Source organism: Danio rerio, chromosome 3 (assembly GCF_049306965.1).
Source record: "Danio rerio strain Tuebingen ecotype United States chromosome 3, GRCz12tu, whole genome shotgun sequence".
NCBI classification, from domain to species: Eukaryota; Metazoa; Chordata; class Actinopteri; order Cypriniformes; family Danionidae; genus Danio; species Danio rerio.
The window spans coordinates 40,502,894-40,523,389 of NC_133178.1; the positions used below are offsets into that span (position 1 = coordinate 40,502,894).

At 36.5% G+C, this 20,496-nt stretch overlaps 1 long non-coding RNA gene across 2 annotated transcripts; it reads right to left on the minus strand.

The window, feature by feature from the left end:
• Nucleotides 1-9,189: 9,189 nt before the first annotated feature.
• si:ch211-222n22.1 lies at nucleotides 9,190-14,817 on the minus strand. Of its 2 annotated transcripts, NR_137289.1 has the most exon segments (3): nucleotides 9,193-9,509; nucleotides 13,413-13,443; nucleotides 14,643-14,817. It is a non-coding gene; the product is annotated as a si:ch211-222n22.1 (long non-coding RNA).
• Between the last annotated feature and the right edge of the window lie 5,679 nt (nucleotides 14,818-20,496).

The following is a 20,496-nucleotide window of genomic DNA, read 5'->3' on the forward strand; positions in this document are numbered from 1 at the left end:
TGAACGTTGTGTCAATGCCACAGCCTAACTGAGTATTGTTGCTGACCATGTCCATCCCTTTATGATCACAGTGTACCCATCATCTGATGGCTACTTAAAGCAGGACAATTTTATAAAGCATGAATGATCTCAGACTGGTTTCTTGAACATGACAATGAGTTCACTGCACTCAAATGGCCTCCACAATCACCAGAACTCAATCCAATAAAGCACCTTTAGGATGTGGTGGAACGGGAAATTCGCATTATAGATGTGCAGCCAACAAAATCTGCAGCAACTATGCAATGCTATCAAGTCAATATGGACTAAAATCTCTGAGGAATATTTTCAGTACCTTGTTGGATCTATGCCACAAAGTTTTAAGGCAGTTCTGAAGGCAAAAGGGGGGTCCAATCCGGTACTAGTAAGGTGTACCTAATAAAGTAGCTGGTGAGTGAATGTCATATAACACTCATATCAATATATCATTTATTTATTTCAGAAATAATTTAGAATAAATTATTATAAACACGTTTTAATGTATCATTACGGTGTCAATGTATGTTATATGTAGCTATAGTGTAAATAAAAATTATTATTATTATTATTATTATTATTATCATATAATGGGTGTATAATGTATTAACAATTAAGTTGTGTTCTGCTATGTGTTTATTCATTCATATGTATAATTAGTCGCTCTCTCCTGTAATGAAGTTGCATTCAGTAAGTGCTTCATCAGGACTTTTCCTTTTATCTGCTGGTCCCTTATGAACACAGAAAAAGTGGGTATTTAAATTTGACTTCATTCACTGGAGGCTCCTGGGCACCTCATGAACTCATTTTCACTTCTGAATAAGTGAACAAGTACGGAAAATATCTTGTTGCTTTACTCGCCTGAGTATTTTCTTTATGCCCCACCACCCAAACAGAGGTCACACAGGAAGCAATGATAAAACGAATCCATCCATTCCAATTCATGCACAATCTCCCTGTATGATTAGACATGAACTGCAGCTTCAGCAAAGGCCACGAACCAATCACAGGGGGCAACAGGCTGGCATCAGACTCATGTGCGCATTTGATGAGCGCCAGTCTGATGACCTGAATGTGGCTGTGGAGACGTGCAGAAGTCACCCTGATACTTTCATTTATCTCTGATAAAATTTATCAGCTGCACATTTCAGTCTGCCGTCCCGGGGTTTTAGGAGTTATCAGGGAAGGCACTTGAAAATGTAATTAATTCAACAAAGCATGCCCCCAAATAACATTTGACCTGAAATTGCAGCATGAAATGTGTGTCCCCTGCTGTCATTTCACCATGTCTCTTTTTATCTTGTTCTTGTGTACAAGTTCAGACCTTCAAACATGAAATGCATGAACAATGAAGGTGACACTTTGTCCTTTCTTCCCACCTAAAGTTGGAACATTGTTATTAATTAAATGAACTCTGATTTTATTGGAAGTTCATTGAGTTTAATAGAAAAAGTGCCAAAATATAATTAAATTAGGCTTAAAGTCAAATATTTTCTGCAAATTTTCAGTTCCCAGCATTTATTCTGTATAAGTTGAATAGTTGTTAAAAAATAATGTTTATTTTTGTCAGATTTGCATATGTGTGTGTGTGTGTGTGTGTGTGTGAACAATTTCTGTATGTGACAAGATACTGCACTTTGCCTTTGTGGCATAAGTTGTTCTAATAATAATAGATACCTGTATAGCTGTTGTTATGATAAGCGCTAAAACGGGTTTCAAGAGTTCACACTTAGCTGATGATTGATAATAAAGCAAGTTTGGCAAGCTGTCCCGGGAGAGAGTCCAGATCTTATAGACCAATGTTTGTAAACATTCAGGATGCGCGCGAAGGTAGGTGGCAGAAAAAAACGGGAGCGCCAGCATTTACAGCGAGGGAATGACATCAGATGCGGTGCAGAGTTTGTTTTTGTCTTAGAAATAAGATATATTGATTACACATTATATATATTATTTACATAGTGCTTTCAGCATATTATAACAGCTCGTCGCCCAGTGATAAGCACAGTGATTCAGCAAAATTAACATTAAAGTGAGCGGCGTTCATCTGACAGGTCCAGTTGCGATAGCACCCACCCGATGTATCTACCGATATTGAAACCGGATTGGATACTTCTATACTACATAAAAGGCTTAGTAGAGACATGGGAGCTGGACAAATAACAGGACAAGTAGTCTGTCAGAAATCTTCTCATAAAGGGCTGGCAGAGGTGAAATAGTGGCAAGACGGCATTTCAAATCGAGGTTCTACTTGGTGTTTGAGGTGTCTTATCAGGTTTGTTTTGTTAGCTTTTCCTTTCCACCTCTTCCAATAACAAGTACATATCTCACAATGTTTGCAATGGCAATGTTGTCACCATCAACTTTATAATACCTCCAGACCACAGACATACTGGTGCTGTCCACTTCAAGCTGCTTCCGTGTTCTACTTGGCTGACATTTAACCAATAGCGTCTCTGCAACAAAGTGATGTCATGCCGCACACGTTGCTGTTTCTGTGTGAAGTCAAGAAAGAGGTCTAACTCTGTGCCACCGCATAACTATAGATGTGTTAAAAAAATAATGACAATATATATTATATATTGATCAGGCCCAATTTCAGATCATGTAATCGGATCTGGACATCCCTATTTATAACCATTAAGATTTTAAAGTTATTAATTCTTTATGAAACCAAGCCCCCCATGAATAGTGGAACGCTTCTCCTGTACAGCACATGCAAAATCTAATCACATAAATCATAAGTATGGCTAATTAACTGTACATTGTTTGTGAACTTGTTTTTTTTGTGAATTTATTTTATTTAGCTTTACATTAAGAAGGTTCCACTTAAAATATATTTATAACATGCAGTTTATTTACAACAAAAAAAGGAATCTAGAGAGAAAACAGATATCAAAGTAAAGACAGAGTTTTGAGTTTCAATGCTATGGCCCCATATCTGGAATGGCTTAGGGCCCCCACTACGTCCACCCCTGATGACAACAAACATACCCTGAGAGTTACCTCAGTTTTTGGAAACAAAATCTAAGATTATCCACTTACAGAAGTTGAAAGGATAATTTAACTTCAGGAACTGCTTTTGTTCTTTAGACTTTTCACTTGTTGATGTCAGCAATCAAGACATTAGATCTGTTGGTCACTAAATTAACTGTTTGTATATGTTCTGCCACTTGTTGAGCTGCTTGATGTGGTTTATATTCACAGAGAAAGGACAATATCAGCATCACAGTCTAACCTAATCAGCATTTGTCCTGTTGTTAACATCAGGTGACAACTAGCCTCAAACACACCAAACTGGTTTTTGCCATGTGTCTTAAAGACACAAAGGAAGGGAAAATGTGTATGCACAGAAAATAAAATGGAGGAAGTCAACTCCATATCCATTCAAATAATTATATTTACAGTTAATCAAGTGCTGTGGATGATTATTCATAAAATTTTACTTTACATAGCGATGTTTAATCTTATTGTTTTCAGTGCAGTGACTGCTTTAATCTGCAATCTGTATAGTTTGGTAAGTGGATTATGCAAAGAAAAAGTTACTTTAAAGAGCACCTATGGAGAAAAATCTACGTTTCAAGCTGTTTGGACAGACATATTTATAGATATAGTGTATAGACTGTCAAATTGGGGTGATATAAACACACCCAATGCTTTTTTTTTTTCAATTTAACAACATAAAAACGATGGACCAATTGGAGCGGTTTTCAGAATGACCGCAACTTGATGTAGGAGTGCGGTCCCTACGCCTACCGAATTGATTAACAGCTGCCTAGTAACATGTCCCGGAAGTCACGTGAATAATCATATCAACAAGAGAGGATGAGCGCGAAGCAACCGGGAATAAAATGTCTGTTCAGTTTGCTAGGATCATCAATCATCATCAAATGTGATCAAGAATGAGTTTTACAAGTTTAAAATATTTTAAACAGAGCATGTGTGTAATGAATTACAGCGATTTTCTTCAGCTTTACTTGATCACCACAGCCGCGTGTAAGAACAATTATAAAAACGACGCTTCAATCCCGGTTTGTGGACGTTGAATCAGGTTTATTGTACACCAACATAACAGATATTCATACAGCAGAGGAAATTAATCTATATCCCCTCACATGTGTGCAAAAAGAGTGCAAAGCTAAACGCGCTGTCTGTCTCTGTGTGTGTGTCTGCTGCGCTGTGTATGTGCGTGTGAACTTTGTAACAACATTGTGTGTGACTCATTGTTAAGTTTACTAAACACGTAGCGTTTGTGAGAAATACTATGGTAAAAACTTTACATATTAGTATTTAATGTATTTGTTGTGAGATCTGCTTCCTTTAAGTCTGTCTGTTGTCTGACACAGCCGAGGGAGGAGATTAAGGCATGCTGAAAGGCATGTAGAAACGGTGGGCGGGGAGAACTAGCTTTAAAGGTGCAGTACAACTAAACCGCCTCCTGGTGCAAAAATGTATGAAATAGAAGCTTATAAAAGGTATAACAAAAATCTGATGGGTGTTTTGAGCTGAAACTTTACAGACACATTCTGGAGACACAAAAGACTCATATTAAATCTGACAAAATGGGTAACCTATAGGTGCCCTTTAAACTCAGACTACTGTAAGCAAATATATCAGCAGTAATCCATCTGTCTCAACTCTGTAGGGTTTCCATCCTAATATGAAGCAAATCTTATCAGAATTCAAAAAAAGTTTAAATAGGCACGTTTAAAGGGGCTGATTGTATTATCAACCTAGTAACCAACAGTAAACAAGGCAAGCATAATGGAGACAGTTGATTGGTCACATGGGTGTAATGCTCTTTACATCAGAGTTTATTTGGCACATGCATTTTCATCTCCGTTTTTTTTTTTTTTTTTTTTGCACAAGCCAAAATCACCTTTAGTGAAGAGATTTTAAATTAAACTTTCATGTCCATCACTCGCTTCTCATACGATTCTTCAAAATGCGCACTACCACAGGGTGATGGTACAGTGACGCATTGCTGCCACACACATTTTATTTTTCCCCACATGAGATTCTCTTACGTTAAAACAACATCTTTTCTTGTTATAACAAGATCTTATCTCTTTAAACTAGTTTATATGTGAAGTGATGTGGCAAAGTCAGCCATTAGTTGCAATAGAGTCTGACTGAGCCACTTGCTATACAGCATCCAATCACAGCAGCCTGATGTCAACAGTTCAACTGGAATATTGTCAGCATGGAATTTTGGAGTTTTCTCCAAAACCAAGGGTTTTCAGAAGACCATATTCAAAGAATGCAACAGGACAAGGTAAGTTTTAATTGTGCCGATGCAAACTGTAAACAGTTTTTAGGCCAGTGGTGTGAACTCCTGGTGAGCCATGAACTTGCAGAGATTAAACTAATTATTAAGCTGATTTAAAAGGGGACCGCGAGGAGAGGACCTGGTCGGTTCACTTATGTTTAAAGTGAAGTGGACACAACATAAACTTGTGAGAACGTCATATTATGTTGTGGTCACTAGATCATTTTGTCGAGGTAAGAACATCCATTTGTCAATGCCACCAGATGCTATGATAAGGGAACAACATGAGCCTCACCACATCTTATTACGCAATGTTAATGTTAGAGGGTGGTGTAGACACAGGTGTAATGGATGGTATAGGCCTAGGCAGGTATACGGCGTTTACCCACTTCTTTATCAGGCGTTTTATAGGCCTACCCACTTCTAAATCCCCTCTGATGCGCATCATTTAGTAATAACAGTAACAACAACAACAAATAAAAAATAAGACAAGCCTACTTTGACGTTGCAATAAAATAGTATTATCAAATAAATAATTAGGCTAAATGCATATTAAAAAAGGAGGAAATAAAATAAAAAACAGATGGCACCCTTTTATAGCCTAACCCAAGGTCCCAATGTGTTCTTATTCTGGTCCTACTAACAACTATTTAAAAAACTAAACATAAAAAACACTAGTATATAATAATAATAATTATTATTATTATAAAGGCCTTGCTCGGAAACAATCAGCTAACCAGTTGCTACTCTGAAATGGCTACCTTTGCTCAGCATCAGGTGCACAGCAGCAAGACGTTTGGCAGCGAATGAATTTATTTTAATGGTTAATGTCTATAATACTACCAATTTACATTTTTATTTTATTGCTGTGTTTGGTTCAAATGATAGAAGATTTGGTTGACCAATCAGAGGAAAATAAGCGTTTCAGCACGCCTACATGTGTACAATGAATTTTAAAGTCGTTTATCCATTTTCCCATCCTAAATAAAAAAATTAAAATCTCGTGTTTTTTTTGTTTTATTGTTAGCAAAAAGAAAAATGGCAGTTTTCTTGCTTTCCTTTCTTCCGTTTAAAACTCGAAAACAAATGAACAAAAACACACACAGACCATACACAGACCCCCGAGACCATCACAGATATATTTATTACAATTTTTTTTAAAATAAGAAATTATATTAGTAATTATAGAACTTAATGCAATATTACATTATTAAATTAAACGATGCCGTCTACACCAATGCTGTGTGCTTGCACAAGTAAGGAAGCGCTTAGGTGGAGGAACCAGAACCATTGATATCCGTAAAAAAGGCAAAGAAATCTGACATTTTAAGTCAAGCAAAGGAATTTTTCTTCCCAAGAGGAGGGTCCAAAAAAGGTCCATGGGAGAACTTTGGTCACAACGTTTTTGATTTTCAAGAATCAGAGCTTGATGACGACATTACTGTAGGTGAACTCTACACATTACTTCAAATGGGAATGCTGATATTTTACCTGACAACAAAGTGCTTCCCACATGATGATGGACTGATGAGTGATACTGAGACACAAGCAGAAAAGCATAAACCACAAGAACAATGTGAAACTCCTATCATTTCTGCTGATACAACTGACTCTGTTTCAGAGTCATCAAAAGTCATAATAGGCCCTTACACAGTTGAATATATGGTAGGCCATCTGGATGACACACTGCACTACGAGCCGATGCACTTGCCTGTCACACAAGACTCAGACTTAGCCATCACTAATGTCATTTATCCATTTACAAGTGATGCAGTCAGTATGATTGATTTGAGTTTTCCAGAGGACGCATTCAGTCCTGTTGCAGATCAAGTGAATGATGAAGCTAACGCAGTCGACTCTTCAGCTGCTGAATATGATCTCCTGCATGTAACAAAACTGCATAGGATCGATCTTTTTGCATGAGATGATTGGCCAGTTTAAAGATCCAAGATTCATGACGTACAAATTGAAGTACAGTATCATAGATGAAAAGGAAGCTGTTGAAGATGGTGTGTCCAGAGATGTGTACTCAGGCTTCTGGTGGACAGAAGAGGAGGACATAAGAGTGCCTTCACTTTCTCCAAAATGGCAAGAGGAAGATTGGAAGTCAATTTGAAGAATCTTAAGCAAAAGGATGCAAAGACTAAAGGATATTTTCCAACTCGCCTGGGTACAGCTTTCACAGTGACACTCTTTTTGGAGAGCATTCAGTCACAGATGAAATGATGATTGATTAATTCGTCTTATACCCAAATCAGTCAGAGAGAGATCTGGTCTCTTGTGCCTTAAAACAGGGGTTTCAAACTCAATTCCTGGAGGGCCGAAGTCCTGCACAGTTTAGTTCCAACCCTGTTCCAACACACCTACCTGTAGGTTTCAAACAAAGCCTGAAGGACTCAATTAGTTTGATCAGGTGTGTTTCATTAGGGATGGAACTAAACTGTGCAGAGCTGCGGCCCTTTTGGAACTGAGTTTGACACCTGTGCCTTAAAAGAAGATCTCATTGGAGATGACTAAGATGAACTGCTGGATCATTTGGGTGTGACGCAACACAATAAAACATAAAAAAACTGATGCTGAAAGCTGGCCACAAACAGATCCTCCAACTACCTAAATATGCTTTGGACAACATGTCTATAGAAGCCAAACATATTCTCAGGGAAACCTTCAAAACTCCTGAGGACATTCTACAGTTGTATGAAGACAAGGGACCAACAACAAGGTTTTTGAAGTTGCTTGATGGCTCACTTTCATACTTTTCACATTCATACTGTATAGAACGTACTTTTCTAACGGCCGAGTAGTACATCTACATTCAAATGCAGTACCTACTGAGTAGTAGGCAGTTTCGGACGCAGCCTATGAATGTGAAAAGTATGAATGGAATTCGGACAAACTACATCCGTTGTTTTGTCATGGTCACGTGACCTACCAGTGTCATTTGCGTCGCTTCACTTCCATTCATGAATTCGCTCGCGGGGCATCATGGGACAGCGCAGCGTGCATGGGATGCGCACTCCAGAATCTCGCCGGAAGTAGTAAGTCATCCGGGTACTTCTCGCATACTGATTTTCGAATTCTATGAATTCGGACATACTACTCGCACTGGTCTTCATCCAAACGCACATCACCGGTAACACTCCACATCTGGTCCAAACATAATCACGGCAAAACACCGCACCTGTTCAACACTCCTAGAGAATACCAAATCATGGAACACTCTAGTGGACACTGGTTAAACAACACTACAACCGTCACAACCTGTCATGGACATTGTTGTCTAAATCATGACCAAAATGTCAACTGGAACATACTGTGCTGATTTGTTATTGAGTTTACCAAAATAGAAGAATGTTACAGTTAGCTAAAGACATGTTTTAATTTGTTTGCGTTTGCTTCAAATGTCCATTGTTAGGGGTAATGGAAAAATAGCAAAAATAATGTTTTATAAGTTCATTGCTTAGAATTGAATTGTTTATATTTAATAGATACACATAGATAAGCATTAAGTTTCAAGTTCAATAGCTTACTTTTTTGGTATACCTTCTAATGTAATTCAGCTTTAACCTTCCACCATTAGTTCATGTTAAAACATTTCAGTGTGGCTGCAAATGGAAATCTACTGTACTAAAAAGTCAGGGTTCAATTTAAAGTTAAATAAAGAATGATTAATTTTTTTTACAGTATTTACATTTATTTATTTACTCATACTTTCACTACAATCCCAATTTTCTTACAGAGTATGGTTTCCTCTATGCATTCAGTATTTTTACTGTGTGTGTGCCTTCTCAAATAATACACCTTACACATAATGAATGCACACTGAATGATTTTGTCATTAATTTATGTTTCTAAATGAAACACTTTTTTCAGTTAAGATTACCTGGTACAGATTATGTACAACAAATGCAAATAATAAAATGTATATATTTCAGGTGATGTATGTTGTTACAATTGTTGCTTACAGAATTGAAACCATACAGCTCCTCAAAAACATCAAGCTTCATCAGGTGTTGTTTGTGGATCTCATCACATGAGTATGGCCCTCTCAGAAGATATTCCTCTTGACAGGGTTCTATAGCCTCCTGAGAAACTGGCTTTAGGTAATCTCTTGCTCCAAAAAGGTGTGGCAGGTGATACATCGTGATAGGACGGCCATTGGAAGCCACATTTCTGCATTGACAAATTCTGTGAGTAATGCACAAATGCAGAATTGTTGCAGCTCTTCCTATAACAGTGAAACAAATAAATATGTTTGTAAATGTATTACAAAGTAATCTCAGATTGTACAAGAGGCACTGCATTAAATTACATTTTCCCCGCCATGTCTTTATAATATGAGCATTTATTTTACCCCAGTATATTCAATGGAGTTTCTGCGCTAACCTGCCGATTCTGACGGGCGCGTGCGAGCAAACGGCTTTTTGTCTCGTTATACGCTTGAGCAACTAAATGGATGCCAAAGTCTGTTTAACTGATTGTATTTGAATTACATTACAACATCGATGCTGTAAAAGGAACCGTGTAAAACGGAAAAAAAAAACAAAAAAAAAAACAAATCACAATAACAGGTCACCGGAAGTGTATCAGTATGGGAAACACATTAGCTCGGCATATACCCCGTTATACTAAAAAGTTAATTAACTGTGTCAGATTGGTTTAGTAACGTTATCTTAAAGTAGGGCTGCGCTCTCTACCCTAGGGAAATATAGCTACTATTTAAAATAAACAGAAATTAAATTAACCTTGTAAAATCTGCCTTTTTAAGAATGTTACAACTAACCAGCTTGCCCTGCAAGTGGGGTATAGTAACATTTTTACTCCTGGCACTCCTGCACACCCAGTTAGAAATTTGACGTTCCCAGAACATTCTCAGAACATCCCCGTCAGTGTTAAGGACGTTCTGAGAAGGTCACGATGTTGAGTTCTTTAAAAGTTTGGAGGATGTTATTTGGGGGACCTTTACAGAACATTCAGAACCTTCTCAGAACGTTTATGGGACCATACTTTTTTGGAAATTGTGACGTTCTCATAACATCCCTGACGGTGTTAAGGACGTTGTTTAGTGACGTTCCCAGAACGTTCTGAGAAGGTCACAATGTTGAGTTCTTTAAAAGTGTTAGGGACATTATTTGGGGGACCTTTCCAGAACATTCAGAACGTTCTCAGTATGTTTAGGGGACCATACTTTTTTGGAAAATGTAACGTTCTCAATACATTCTCATAACGTCGCCGTCAGTGTTAAGGACGTTGTTTAGAAACATTCCCAGAACGTTCTGAGAAGGTCATGATGTTGGGTTCTTTTAAGGTGTGGAGGACGTTATTTGGGGGACCTTTACATAACATTCAGAACGTTCTCAGAATGTTTAGGGAACCAAACTTTATTGGAAAATGTGACATTCTCAGAACGTTCTCATAACGTCCTTTTTGGTGTTAAGCCCGTTGTCTAGTAACGTTGCCAGAAGGTTAAGATGTGGAATAGAGTGGAGGAACTATGATGTCACTTTGTAGGCTAATCGGCTGCTAGCATAAAACTGGTTCCCTAGTGAAAATCCCTATAGGATTTTCCCAAAGGCTTTTCGAAGATTGCAAATAATAAGCTCTATGTTCAAACACTGTTCATTACACTTACACGTTTTGTACAGTCGGATAATCGTCACACGAAAATACAACTTTGAGCACTTTTGGATCTTAAATACAAATGCAAGAATTGAAAAGCTAACATTAGGCTATTAACAGACTACATCAGTGCCCTCGGGGCGCTCGTCTGTGACGTCAGCCCCAACCTGCTACAGACAACTTATCAAGCTTATTTTTTATAAATATTTTCCATGACAAAGAGTTAATCTCTCTGTTTATTATATAATAATCCTCACTATATATTATAAACAAATAAATACGCAAAAGACCTAAAAAAGACCTAAAAGACCTATGTGCCTTTTGGATCGTTTTTACGTGGGAAATAAATCTGTTGTGCTTTACGGTTGTTCTAAAAGTTTTAAAACTGTGTGTATAAATCTGCCTACATAGTATTATTATAAGACATATTTAAATAACACAGCCTGCTTACCTTAACAGATGACAGAAATTAGGCACAAGGAACAAGTCTATCAAATGCCTGCAAGTTCCATCAAAGACACAGAGCAACATTCATTTATTCACACGTTTGCATTACTGAGAGCAGGACAGAGACAGGCTGCACTGGTGAGCAGTATCGTCATAATATTGTTTAATTAAAATAAATGATCAACAACAGAATCTGTCTCGATCTGAATTCCCATTTAGAAAATTACTACAGACTATAAAATACTATTTATGAAAATACCTAACAGACAAATCTAAATGCCCAACACAAGCGAGCTGCACTCTAGACCAGATCAGCTCGATGACGTATAATGTCCCTGACATCGCCTGTAGTCCCATTTAGAAACTTGATAGCAACAGTCTTATTAAAGAAGCATAACCGATTTAAAAAATCAAGAGTGTGCTGTAACTGATTTGTTTTATGTCGAAGAACAAAACGTGAAAGTATCTTGAGTTTGTGTTAGCCACGAACCTTATTTAAAGGGCCATGAAACCCCCTCGTTTCAGCAGGGTGTTTTCACACCTCTACTTTGGAAAAAGTCAAAAAAATGGGCGTGTCCAGCTCTGTTTAGGGGGGAGTGTCAAAAGGAAAAAAAGTGGGATGGTGTGGGAGTGTCTATTTGGGCACGCGCTGAGTTTCAGAGTCAAAATTCACACACACAGTAGAAAGTGGTGTTTAACCTACATGGACATCTGTAGTCGAATTATTTGCCAAATTATTAAATGTTGGACTTTAACTGCAGTTTGGCTCTTTCATTCAGGGAATTCATTCATGCCCCTCGCCACAAACAAGATATTTGATTGGAGGAACTGCTCTAAGCGTGTATTTTTCATGCAATGTTTGATACCGAATGGCGAATGAGAAAAAAAAAAAAACCTCAGCATTTCACGGAAACTTAGATGCACACGGCAGGTAGTGTCAGAAAGCAGCGTGTGTTATTCCAGTCACTAAATGCGGTAAAAACCCTACACGAGATTAAAGTTTGGTTGTGGTGGTAACATGTTTACACTCGGTGCAATAGTTTGTTCGATACGAACAAACTGAATAAACAAAGAGCACTGGTCGCTCACTTACCAAATCTGTAGAAACAGGACAATCACCAGCAACTAGAGCCGCGTCTTTATTAAAAGGAGACTACAAGCGAATCCGGATCTCAGTGTTTGCAGATGAGAACAGCTCTCAGGTAAACAATAATCCTCCTTAGACACGCAAGTTATTGTTGTCGAGCGTCGCGTACACTGTTAATCCACACGTGACTCCAGCTGAGCTCTTACAGAGAAAAAATGAAAACGAAACCTAACTGCAGCAAATTATAAAAGCAACACTTCACGCTTGTTTTGCCAACACAATGTGGCGTCTCTGCCGTCTAACTGTGACAGTAATGAATATTAATGAAGTTGCACAATGGAGCGCGGTGATTGGTTTGAACCAAGCCTTACTCATGCATTAATGCAACACACTGTAAGACGTAATAAGACACACTCTGGCACAGACGCCCAGTCTGCACGCTGGAATACACGCTATTATGTCATGACCGTGATGCAGCTTCAAAAATTAGTTTCAAACCGAAAGAACGAATTTGCTTGAAATAACGCAAAAACAACCAATTTACACTTTTTAGTGAAATATAGGTGTCCTAATAGTGTTTTTAGCAGTGTGGGACACATATACGACTGTCAACAGCTCAAAAAATGTGTTTTGGTGTTTCGTGACCCTTTAAGCGATTTTACTGAAACCCCATTAAAAAAAACCCATTTACTTTGGGACGAGGGAACCGGAACTGCTAAAATGCTAACTCGCTTCCGGGTTTTTGCATACAAATTGATGTCATAGTTCCTCCACTCTATTCTTTAAAGGTGTGGGGGACGTTATTTTGGGGACCTTCACAGAATGTTATTTTCTTGTCCTAAATGTTAGGGACAGAAAGAGCTCAATCAATAAAATGTTACTAAAATTGGCTTTATTGGCAGAAAACAAAGCATTTGTCAAACAATTAAATTTTTAATATGCTGTGTCTGTGTGTGTTTGTGTGCGTGTCGTAGTCACTTTGTCTATCGTCCCGTTGTCTTTCTGCTGCCTGAAAAAAAAGCAAAAATAACAATATTTACAAATAAGTTCACTTACTTTGTATTTAATATTTTTTCTTTTTCTTTCAGGTGTATACAGAGGTGCTTGAGTCTTATAAAATAATGCAAATTAATATATTTTGAATTCTAAACAATATAAATCTCCATATCTACATCCCACTTATCTTTTGTTAAAGAACTGCCACTCAAACATCTTTTGATAAGGAAACGGTGTTCTCAACTGAAGACATCCATAAGCCTACATAGTTATTTTAGTTTGTTAAGTGCAAAATTTTGTTCCCAAACTACATCTAAATTCAATTCTAATTTCCAGCAAACTAATAAATAAGCAATAATGTGGACAATAAGTGGTCAGAAAACTGAGTTGTATCCAAACACACGCCCTGTTCTTATGCCCCATATAGTCCAAAAACCCACAAGTGGACTAATCTAAGCTTGTTTTTTAATAAAACATATAAATATGCATATAAATAATAACAATACTAACATTATACAAAGGCAAGTTGTCGTAAATAAACTGAAAAAGCTCCCTGAGATGAAGGCATGGAGGCAGTGGTGTTAATATTGATGAAGAAAATAATATATTTTGTAATATTTTAATCCTTTAATTCGTTTTGATTTGTAAAGATATTTGTGCTGCTTTCAGCTGGTCTATTACACAGTTTATTTTAGTTCCTCAAAATAGCAACCCACCAACAATGCGCCTTAACACACTAGTCAAACATTAATTGATTTAATAAATTTTCTTGTAATACCCATGTTTCCTCCGTCTCTGTGATCAGCAGGCTCCCATCAGGTATTTAGAAATCTCTTCTATTCTGTTGTGAGGGTAACTTAATTGTGTCAGTCCAGAAATCTGGTTGGATGGTTTAAACTGTTTTTTCCACAAGGGTTTTAATTCGTTTTTGACAGTACAGTGGATATTTTAGGCTATATACTACACGATCTCCTATTAAACATAGACACAAAAAAAACATTGTTATGAAAAGGTAAAACTTTTATAAGCAAAAGCCCAGTAACGTACGTTAGCCTAACGCTAGCGCTACCTATGCTAAGGCGCTAACGGACTTTTACAAGACTCTAACCATCACTATAAAATAAATATTCAACACAAATGTCAATTACCTGTAAGAAAAGAGTCGGGAACAGTTGTATGTAATATTCGAATGCTTTAAAGGACTAAACTTACCTGAAATTGGCGAAAGCAGCGAGAAAGCAGCCGCATGAGCAATTTTGTTGACAGGCAGATCGAGAGCCGTTGTTTAGGGATTAAGGAATCGACTCCAAAGAGTCGATTCCTCGATTCCTCAAGTGCTGGAATTGACTCGAAGACAGGAATCGACTCCCAGAGACACTGCAGTTATAATGCTCATTTTTGAGCACGCTGAACATCGAAGACACGTTTAACGCGTTTGCATTTGAATTTTGAGACCACGAGCACTAGCTATTAGAATTAGTGTTGCAGGAGGGCTCCTTGTAACGTTATTATGTTACCATGACCAAAACAGAACGTCCTCCTTAAATCATATTGGAAACGTTATTATATGACTAAGGAGGGCCATGTGAAAACGTTCTTGTTAGAAAGTTTCTCTTTGTAATGTTATTATGTGACCATAGCAGGACCAAAACAGAACGTCCTTATTAAAGTCGAGTCATCCTTGTGTTTATAATACAATAAGAGGCTCTAAAAATCAAATGGATGGTGCCCCCTTTTCAAAATATAAATATTGATATCAATACCAATATGAAGGTTAATATTTGATAGCAAAACTATGACTATGAATTTGGTGCCATGTGTGAGACAACCAGATATGCTACATTATGTGAACGGGCTTTTACAATGTAGATAAAGAAAATGTGAACATGTTCTTGATCATCAAAACTAATAGATTTGTTAATCCATTTTACCAGCTAAAGATTTTTTAAATCCTTGGTTAGCCAATATTTGTATAAGCATAATTCTGAATGGGAGTTAATGTACTATTAACCCTGGGTTATGAATTCCTGCTCCAAACTATATAGAGCTGAACCAAAGTTAAAGTGTCAAAGATACTATGTGAAACACAACTGTAATGGAATGTCTCTGCTGGCTGTTTAGCATCAGACAGCCAATCATAAACATACACTGCAGGCTTCATTAAATATTCATACACTCAGGCTCAGACACTTTAGCAGGCTGGTTTTAGATACAGTGGCTGAAAGAGTGACATTAACAGGAGTGATGAATAGAATGCAATGGATAATCAATGGATTGCTGTGTGTCAAAGGATTTGAAATACACAATGCAGAAGCTAAGAACTGCTAGATGTCAAGTGCATTTAAAATCCTTTAACGTACGGCAAGCTATTGATTATATCCCACGTACTATTATAAGATATAGACCAGTTAAATGAGTTTTGCTCTTTGCTAATCAATATTTGATCAGATTTTTATCAGTTATGACATTTTAGATCTTTTTTTTTCCCTCTGTGAGCGAGATTGTGTGTGCATGTAAATGACACGGGGATATCTAATAGCTCATGGTAACATATTAGCTACCTCTTGCAAATATTTTTGCACATATTTGTGTGTTGGCTAATCCTCATCAGCTCTCTGATTCAGCACATGTCGACAAAGAGCTTAGAATGATCAAGAGGCGATAGAACGTTCTTTCAATAGAACGTTCCATTGCCACAGCAGCACCCAGCAACAGCCCGGGATTCCGCCATTTTGGAGTGAAAGCGGTCGGCTGTACATTGGATCTTATTGCTGAAGCAATGGCAAGCAGCTGCTTTGTTTTTTATGTATTTATTTATTTATTTTAAAAGCGAATAAAAGCTGACATACAACCTGAAAGACGATAATACAACACTTACTATCACAATCATTAGCACTTGTTTATTTTACAGAGTTATATGCTGCTGTTGTTCTATTAGAGTTTTCATTCCAAAATAGATGCCAGTTTTTTTTCCCAAATTGCACTTGAGTGTCGCCTCTTGGTGATTCTATGCTCTTTGATGTCGCAGGAATGTAGGCTGTCAATGAGTTACTATTGTTACTACTAATGTTTAGGGAAGTGCATTTTTTTTAACTGATCAAAACCAGATCTTACAGCCAATCTGTATCAAACATTTTAGAGCATGGAATTATTTACAATCAATCACCTTCACTAATAGACATTTAGGGAAACGTGACTTTTCTATTTCGAAAGAGGTCTCTATTATGATAATGAAGTACAATTTAGCATATTTTAGCCCTCTAACTATAACTATCACCCAACTTTCTGAATTGAAAATAAAATTTTTCTATTCATATGATACATTGTGTATTATCATAAGTTCATTTTTAGACATAAATAAATATGTACCAAAAATGTTACATTTGAATAACAGTTAAGGGCTTAATAAGCGACTTAGTATAAAACACATAATTGAAAATAATAAGTGTGAAATGAATGTGATTTAATGAAAGCGTACTGTATTTTATTTTTCTATCAAGAGCAATTTTCTGTAGTCTTTTAAGACACAGTTATGTAAAATGTTCTGTGTAATTTCTTAATGACTACTTTTCTTTGAAATGTGATTAATGCTATGGCTGTTGCTAAATGCAGATTTTATTAAGTTTTATGATTATTTTTTTTTTTAACATTTGTAAGATCTGAAGTACACCACAAGTGCAGAGTGAGGAGGGAAAGGAGAATCTAAAAAATAACAGGACAGTTATTTACAGTATGACACTTCTGACTCAGCATGTGGTTTTGCACATTATACATCATTGCAACATTTCCATGACATTGCACAATGTAGAATTTTTTAAGTTACAGCTTCAGTTTTAAAATGACCAAGTGCCCCTTTGATCAGGAAAGAAGAGGTTTAAACCACCTCTGAATGAAATTTTTTGCAAGTTTGATCAATTCACACAATGAAAGCTTGGTTTCATTCATTTATTTATTTTCTTTCGGCTTAGTCTCTTTATCTATCAGGGCTTGCCACAGCAGAATAAACCGCCAACTTATCCAGCATTTGTTTATGCAGCTGATGCCCTTCTAGCTGCAACCCAGTACTGGGAAACATCCTTACACTCTCATTCACAAACATACACTATAGCTTATTCACCTATGGTGCATGGGTTTGGACTGTTGGGGAAACCGGAGCATCCAGAGGCAACCCTCACAAACACCGGGAGAACATGCAAACTCCACACTAAAATGCCAACTCACCCAGCCGGGACTCAAACCAGACATAAACCTAATCTGTTTATGTTTACATCGCACATTTATGAATTTTTCTTCTTTTCAGAATTGCAAGATATACAGTAAACAGACTATTATAGTATGACTGTTATGGTAAACATTTTCAATTGTGAGATAAATGTGTAAGATTTTTAAAAATATATAATTAAATTATATTATTTTATCATTATTGTGTAACAATATAAATTTTGAATTGTGAGAAACTTGTAATTCTCAGAAAAAAGTTAAGTCTGAGAGTTGCGAGTTTTAAAGTCAGAATTTTGAGACAGAAACTCTATATTTTTAAATCAGAATTGCTGAGTTATATCTACATAATGTATCTTACAATCCTATAATAACTATCAAATGCGGTTCCTTTTGATATCTGCAAATTAGAACTGGCAATGCAATGGAAAGTCATTACAACAAATGTTTTTTTTTACGTTACTTTAACTTATTTTAAGGTCAGTCAGATTTCAACTAAATTTTTGAAGTTATTTACAAGGTTTAACCTAACATTTTTATTCAGATTGATTGATGCAAGTTGAGACGGCAATAAAATATTTTTTTTTATAGTAGCAAAATAAAAAAAGTCACAAATACATGAAATAATCTGTCATGATGTTGCCCTTTCCACTACCTGTCATTTACCTGTCAACTACAAATCCCATTATGCCCCACAGTCACACACCAGTTTCAGTTCACCTTCAAATTACACACACAGCTAAAGGACATCATTCTTAATTACATGAACCATACAGTATATACTCCATTCACAAACATGTAGTGCTGAGTCTTATTTTACTGTACACTACTAAATGGTTCTTCCTTGCATTGTTTTGATCATACTATTGTATACTGTGTTATGATTGCTTACCATCCATCTCAACCTCTTCGCTTTTTACAGTGAAAAAATGATGTCTGTCTTTATGTGTGTGGAATTTAAACAAATTAAATTTAGTAATGTTCAACTTAATTTGTTTGTTTAAATTCAGCCCAAATAAATTGTTTAAAAAAATGTAAATTCAAGGAATCATCTTTGAATCGTTTTTTTCAGTGTACTCTGTTTTTGCTTTGGCTCATCCTTATATCACTGCTTGCTCCAGTTTCGACCCTTGCCTGCCTAACAACTCCAATAGAGCTGCATTTGGATCCTACTCCTATTGTCACACTCCAGTTCATTACACTATGATAGGAACAGGCTTCCACACTTACTGACTCATATACTACAGCAAGTAAAACTTAAAATAAACTTAAAAGCCTTTACCAATTTGTTTAGCCATTTGCGCAGAGTGTAAATAGATGCTGCTGAAGAACATTATTCTAATTTAATTACTGAGGGGCAAGATGGTCAGAATTTGGCAGGAACGACCAGGTCATTTTTTGTATGACTGGGCTCCAAACCAAGAGTGCCATCATGTATCAGTCTATTTCAACACTGTTGTAGACACTATCCACATTAATTAATTATTGCTGTAAATACAGGGGCTCTTTTACTTAGTCTTGCAAACTGAAGATCATAGAATGTAGCTAAACAAAACCAAAAAGAAGTAGAAATTATATTTAGGTCATCCGTCACAAAATCAACTTCCAAAATATTACATTTAAATATTTTTGATAAGACCATTAAGGTTATGAATTTCTAAATAAGCACCGCATAAACTCTCCTGATGAAAGATTATGAGGAATACAACAAGGATCACACATGAATTTAATTAGATGTTAACATATTCACTTTGATTCAAATTAAGTATGTTTATATGGGGAAAACATGCTTGATTTTGATCCAAATTGGAAAATGATGCACTGTTTGGCTGCCCATTTATCATCTCATGCCAGGAAAATTTCCTTTTGTTGGAGACATTTTCCCTGCCGAAATTACAGTACACGCTACTTGGTTCAGTTGTGAGCAGTAAAAAAGCGAAAGAGGTATGATAGACCATCAGTGAAGTCTTTCTGATGCAAGGTGAAGATGGCTTTTAAAATGAGGGGAAATGAACGAAGGGAACCCCTGTAGAGTTCAGCGCGTCTGGCTGATGGCTTTGTTACGGCACAGATTTCTTTTCCTGGGGTGAAATTAAAGGTCGGGTTGAAGTGCTGTGGATGGGTGTTTATTGTCGCACCTGCAGAATTTGGTATAAAGTTTGAAGCATATATCGGATTCTTACACTGACAGTTGTTTATTTGAAGCATGGCACTTCATTCACAAGTGTCTACTTGGTGGAGTGAAAGGGATAGGTTATGGAAAATGAAAATCCTCTTCTCACCTTCAAGTCATTATAAACATGCATGACTTTCTTACTTTGGATAAGAAAAAAGCATTTGATTTAAGCTATAGCACCAGAGGACAAAACTATATTTACAACTTTACAAGATATTTAACAACATTTATTATTGAATGCAAAAATAAAGTACTACTAAAATATTAAAAAGTAAAATTATATTATATCATATTGTATTATATATGTATTTTTTAGTTAGATACTTGTTAAATATGCTTTATTAACTGAAATTAAATAAATATTGAATAAAAAAAATAAAGCATTGGAAAAGATTTATTATTTAAGTAAAACAATATATAAAAAAGAAATATAAAACGGGAAATACTGAAGGGTGTCTTACATACTGGGTGTCTTAGTGCTCCCCACCAGTGTTGATATACAGCCATTGCACTGCTATGAGTGTGATATTGCATTTATACATCAATTCGACAACAAAATCTTGTGTATAAATAAGAAAATCAAACACGGAGAGTCTCAAAAACCCTTTTGTATGAGGAACTACTTTCTTCCTCCACTCATTCAAATCTGCAGCTGACTTCAGAACAGCAGAA